We start from the raw sequence: 6,171 nt of genomic DNA on the forward strand, positions 1-6,171 counted from the left end.
GAAAGGAATTGCCACCGATGGCTTCTAGCCATGATGACTATCTGGAGGCAGCCATGCTTCTGAAAACCACTTTCTGCTTCCCTGCATAATGCCCTTGAGGTTTGGGGATAGAACGCCTTCATTGCAACCATCTTTCAAACACTGTGCACCTCTGTCATTGCCCAAGCCTTGCGGTCTCCGGATTTCATTGCTCCCATCCAGACTGGGATGGTGTCTGTGCGTGAGACAATGCCTGGATTTGCCCCCTCCGTTCTCCACTGGATCCTGGCGCACCCTTGCTGCTCCCGCTGCGCAATCCATGGGGACAGCCTGCCTTGGATGCCCCCCCACCATACACTGAGATGCACCCCCCCCCTTGCCATTCTCATACATGCCTTGGACCTGGCATATGATGGAGACGTAGAGCTCCGCGCTGTCCCCCTGCTCATTAATATTCTGCAGAACTTCCCTGCTTGTTTTTAATTTTGCAGTTTGGCAGCTGCCGGTGGGGAGAGCACAGCCCCTGCCAAATCGGAGCTTGGCAGATACTTTTTCACTGCCTTCCTCTGCCTCGGAACACAGCAACGTGTTGGTTAAGGTCGGGGAGCAGGGGCTGGTTTGGGAAAGGCCTCCTGCCCCCTTCCAAGGGGGATCCTGGGCTCAGATCGGCACTGCAAAAGTAGAAGAGAGAGACTTTCGTTGCGGTTCAATAGCCTTCCTGCCCTCAAAGGATTGTTCCCAAATCTTGGGGCACAGAAGCATTCTTTATTAGCATGAACCCACCCGACCTTTCCTCCCAGAGCTGGCAGATACTGCTTAATAACCATTTTAATATGGCACTTAGTCTTTTGATCACCCCCACTTTGTCCTTGCAAAGAGATTGCAAGGTTACAGCACATTCTTAGGGGAACAGAGTCCTGTGTTGCTGGCTCCTGAAGTTTGGAGCTGGGTTTGTGGGTGGGTATTGTGCAGATTTACTTCACAGCTTTTCAGCCAAAATCTGGTTTTCTGGGGGAGGGTCAGATCCCACTATTTGCCACCTCAAGTTCCTTTCCCTCATCCTTCCCTTCAGACAACTGGCGAGAGAAGCAGGGGGAGCTGCAGAACATAGAAGGGCAAGAAGAAAAAGCAATAATGGGAAAAAGTAGCGTGGCTTAGGGAAATTGCAGGCTGGGGTTTGACCTCTCCCTCCCAACCCATCCCTTCGAAATGCCCTGGTTAGCTGGAAACTCTGTTTGAAACCATTTGCAGCTTGTCACGTGTGTGTGTGTGTGTGTGTGTGTGTGTGTGTGTACATAGGAATGCGGGTGGTGCTGTGGGTTAAACCATAGAGCCTAGGACTTGCCTGTCAGAAGGTCGGCCGTTTGAATCCCCGCGACGGGGTGAGCTCCCGTTGCTCGGCCCCTGCTCCTGCCAACCTAGCAGTTTGAAAGCATGTCAAACTGCAAGTAGATAAATAGGTACCGCCCCGGCGGGAAGGTAAATGCCGTTTCCGTGCGCTGCTCTGGTTCGCCAGAAGCCGGCTCCCTCGGCCAGTAAAGCGAGATGAGCGCAGCAACCCCAGAGTCGGCCACGACTGGACCTAATGGTCAGGGGTCCCTTTACCTTTATAAATACACACACACACCCACACACTGCATGTATTATCAATGAGGACTAGAAACCTGCCCCCTCTTTTTTTTAAGAGGAGGATTTGGGCTGTTCAGCAATATAGATTGGTTTCCCAGTTATGTGCCTGTGGAACAGAGCCAACCAACTTGTACTCGCATCGTGTGAGGTGTTGGCTCCTGTGCTTTAGGAGGCAGCTCCCACAGTGTGGCTGCTAAGCCGTATCATCCATCTCCATCAGGTCACTGTAAATGACGAACGATGGGGCTGTCCTTGGGTTAAGTTCCTGGCAAAGCCTGCTACCCCCCTCCCTGGTTTGTCTCCCCAAACTCTTCCCTCTTCCCAGAGATCCAGCCACTCTCTTAACCTTCACCAGCTGCCCAGGGAAGAGGCAAACGGCCCGCTTTGATTAATGAGCCTAATTGAGTTGATGAAATGATCTTTTTTTTATTTCCCCCACCGGTGCTTTCTGAGGTCTTCATCGTTTCCTTATTTAAACCAGCTGTCCCTCTGGAAAAATCCCCTCTGGCTTCGAAAGGGCAGGATAGCATCACCACGCATGCATGCGCAAGCATCCTCCTCGTGTTTCTCCCCCCTGGCCTAAACGCCCTCAACCACCAACTCCTCTTCTTCTCCATCTCCTTCTCCTCCTTAAAGGACGGGGTGACCTCGTCTCCCCTTTCCCCTAGTACAAAGCAAGACTCTGTTCCCAACCGCTGCACTCTCTGCCTCCTGCTCTCCGCAATGAATATTCAATCAAGGCTGCGCTATGTATTATTTCCCACTCTTTCTGCCCCACCGCGGCCTCCTTGGGGAAAAAACACTGAGATTTTAATTTGCAGGCTCCATGGGGCAGGTGTGCGGGGTGTGTGTGTGTGTATGTGTGACAGATGGAGGAGATCAAAGTGAGAGCGCTATCATTCAGGCTTCCTCCGTTTGGAAAGAGGCGATGGAGGCCAGGCACTCGTCCTCCTTTGCTCTCTTTTCAATTAGGCAGCCTTGGGTCTGAATCGGTTTCCTCTCTCTCCACCCCCCTCCCAAAGGCTCCCTTGTGCTCTTGGGTTTCAATGCCTTCTGATCTGCCTCTTATTCATTAGGCAGCAAATGCAAGAGCAACCAAAACAACCTCTGGTCTTGCCCGGGCACAGCCACCGCTGCTGCCTCCCCCCCCCCCTTCACAAAAATGGACATTGGCTTGCCACCCTGCGATCCCGCCTAGAGGCTTGTTACTGCTCGCTCGGCTCCTCCTGACTTCTGGAGCGGGGAAGAGGCTGCGAGCGATAAATTCCACCCACTCTCTTTAAAATCTGCCGCATGCTTTGAGTCAGACCGTCGACTGTGCCAGCCCACGGTGGTTCTGTCTCCCAGAGATGCCAGCGTTGCAAGGGGGCATGCCCCCCTTGCAGCCTCTGCTGAGGGCGAAATCCTGAGTGCCCGAGTGATTTGGGGGTCCAGTGGAGAATCCAAGCAGTAAATGTATATTTTTTACGTCCTACAATCTTGGTTACACAGGCCCAGAAACGAGCACCCGGTCGTTTTCAGAGAACCCTAGCTTTCCTTTTACCAAAGCAATCGTGTTTCTAGCCCTGGAGTGAGCAGTTGGGGTTCATGGGCCAAGGGCCAGTTAGCTGGGGGGAATTCGTTGGCAAAAAGATTATGGGGTTCTGGCTTTAAGTGGCATTAGAGAGAAATTCAATAGCGGTTGCTCATAACTAGTGGGGTTTGCATCAAAATGTTGCAGCGTTTGGAGTGTTCCTGTTCACTGTGCTGGCCAGCTAGCTAGCTAGCTAGCTAACCTTCCTTCAGGATACTCCATTCCATTCCCCCTACCAGCAAGTTTCTGCCCCTTCCACAATCATAATTCTGCTGCCGCTGAGCACGCTCTGTCTCCATTGAGTTGTTTTGCCTCTCCTTCCACCCCACTTCAATTTCCCCCCCTAAATACGTTTTGGTGTGTTTCTGCAAAGCTTGTGTTTCCCCAAAAGAAAAGCACTGCTGGATCAGACAAAAGGCCCATTGAATCCCGCATCCTATTCTCACAGAAGCCACCCGGATGCCCGTGGGAATGCTGATCACTGCAAAAGCAGCTGGTGTACAGACACATGCTGCTTTTGACAGTGGAGCGCTGTTTTGACGTCATAAGAGGTGATAGCCACACTGGGACGTCAGGAATCTGGTCAGAATAGCGGATTGGAACCTCCATGTACAGATGCACCGTATCTGTGTCAACAGACGAGGATAAGGAACAGGTGCCCTCTAGGTGCCTCAGAAGCGCTGGGAGGGGAACCTAAGGGAGCATCAATAAATTGGGTAAAAAAAGCTCAACAAATTTTGTGTCCGGATTTTCACTTGTTGAAATATGGCAACCCTGCTCCCTCCTCCTCAGTCTCGGTGTTGCTGCTGGTTAGAACATAGAAGGTAGAAGGGCAAACTGAGGATTAGTTGGCTCTGCAGGTCATTGTCCTCTGGCGCCCCCTACTGCTAGGCTCCCTTCCTTCTGCCCTATCTGTCCCAATGGGCCCCAGCCACAACTCAGCTACCCCATTGCTGCAGATACAGATCTGCGGGGACGAGGTGAGCCATTTGCAGCTCAGCCGCCTCTGCATCTGGCTGTCAATAATGGCCTGTAGCCGATCCAAAAATCAAGATGCACACCCCCTCCCTCCCTCATTTGCCTCCTTCCGGCAACTCCTGCAGCCCAGCTGGTGCCAAACGTCTTGCGAGGCCAAGGGGGGGTTCTGTTGTCTGGGCAGCCCGGGAACTCCATCCACACTGCCCAGGCTTGCACCCCATGGAGGTTATTTCAGTGCTGGTCAACTTCACCCCTGGAGGCGCACTCCATTGTCTCTTGAGACAGACAGATGCCAACAACAGGGATATGGGGTGCTTGTGGCCTTCTAGATGTTGCGAGATCACAATTCCCATCACCCCCGACAGTTGGCTGAGCTGTCTGAGTCTGCTAGGCCATGTGCTCTTCCTTCCTACGAAATCTCTGCTCCCGACATTTAACAACATGCGCCAGAGTAGGGCCCCAGACTGTCTGAGCTCTTTTCAATTCTTTTTTTTTTCCACCTGAGCTGAGCTCGAGATGATGGTTAATGCTTTAGAAAGAAGCAGGCCAGGGACCGCGCATAAATATGTGATGGCGCACCAAGCACACTCAATAATTCATGGGCGCTTTGGGGGACAGCGAGAGAGAACAAGGGAAGAAGAAGAGGGAGGGAACGTAATGGATGGAGGGGCAGGAGAGAAAGGACAGGAAAGGGGAGAGGCACAAAAACAGCACCCCCACCCTGCTCTGTATCTTGGACTTCATCAACCTGCCTGCTCTAAAACATCTGGAAGCCACCAAGTTAGAGAAGGCTGCTGTAGCATTTGAGGACATGCCGAGGGGTGTGTATATTTCATCTCCTTTCTCCCCCAGACCTTGAGCGCTTTACCACTTGAACCCAAAGCCTAGCCTTGCTTGGTGGCATGTAGCCCAGTGTCTTGTTTCCAATAGTGGACAGCCAGGGGCACCCTCCAGGAAGCCATGCAGGCAAAGCATGAAGGTCCTCTCGTCCGCCTGATATGCAGAGGTAGACTGCCTCTGCAGCTGGAGGTTTCCTTCTGCCACCATGGCTAATTGCCGCAATTTTTTGTTTTCATTTATTTTTTGCACGTATGAACAGGGCCTGAGTGAGGCCAGAATAGGACCTTGTAGTGCAGAGAAGGGGGATGTCTGTGTGCCTTGGACTGCAGCTCCCATTAGCCCCAACCAGCAAGACCAAGTCAGGGATGATGGGAGTTGAGAGTCAGAGAGCTCCTGGAGGGCTGCAGGTTCCCTATCCCTCCTGTGGCATATATGAGGGATGACCGGCTCACCAGCCTATAGTCAGGGCTTCTTGCCCCTGTGGCAAAAGTTGCTTCTGACCCTCCACTTCTGACACCGTGTTTCGTAGCAAAAGAGCTGGAGCCCATCTGCAATAGCAGGTGGGCCTCAGGGCTGGGAACCAAGAGTCACTGCTGGTTGTGGGGAATCTCCACAACCCTGGGGCGACAATGAGGCCCTCCGGCCCTCTCTCCTCTGGCCCCCAACAGCTCTTCTCCAAGGTACGCCCCTCCTAGGCACTGTTGCATTCCTTGAGACTGTTTGCCTGGCTGGAATGTGTCCTTGCACTTTAATAATGATGCTTGCTTGCCTGTATAAGGTGTGTGTGCGCACGCATGTGCATGTATGTAGAAAGTCTATTGTACAAACGGTGGAAAGTTATGTGTTGCCCCACCCACTTTGGCCTTTGGCCCCTCCCCTGCTGGAATGTGGCCTTCAGAAGCCTACCCAGGAGGAAATACGGCCCTTGGGCTGGCAAGGCTTCTCCACGCCTGTGGCGGAGAACGGCGCAGGACTTGGAGGGTAGGGGAGGACCTTGGCGGGCCAGTTAAACTCTCCCCTCCCTCCCACTTCCTGGTCGATCTGACTTGACCCACAGAGGCCACTGCCTTATGGGTCATGCCGCCCAAGGTGGTTAGTCGCCTTGGCACCCGCGGCTCCTTTCGCGGGCAAGACGTATCGGCGTTGCCGCAGTATAGACGGCGTACGAGTCG

The sequence above is a fragment of the Podarcis cretensis genome (assembly GCF_951804945.1).
Source record: "Podarcis cretensis genome assembly, chromosome: 8".
NCBI lineage: Eukaryota > Metazoa > Chordata > Lepidosauria > Squamata > Lacertidae > Podarcis > Podarcis cretensis.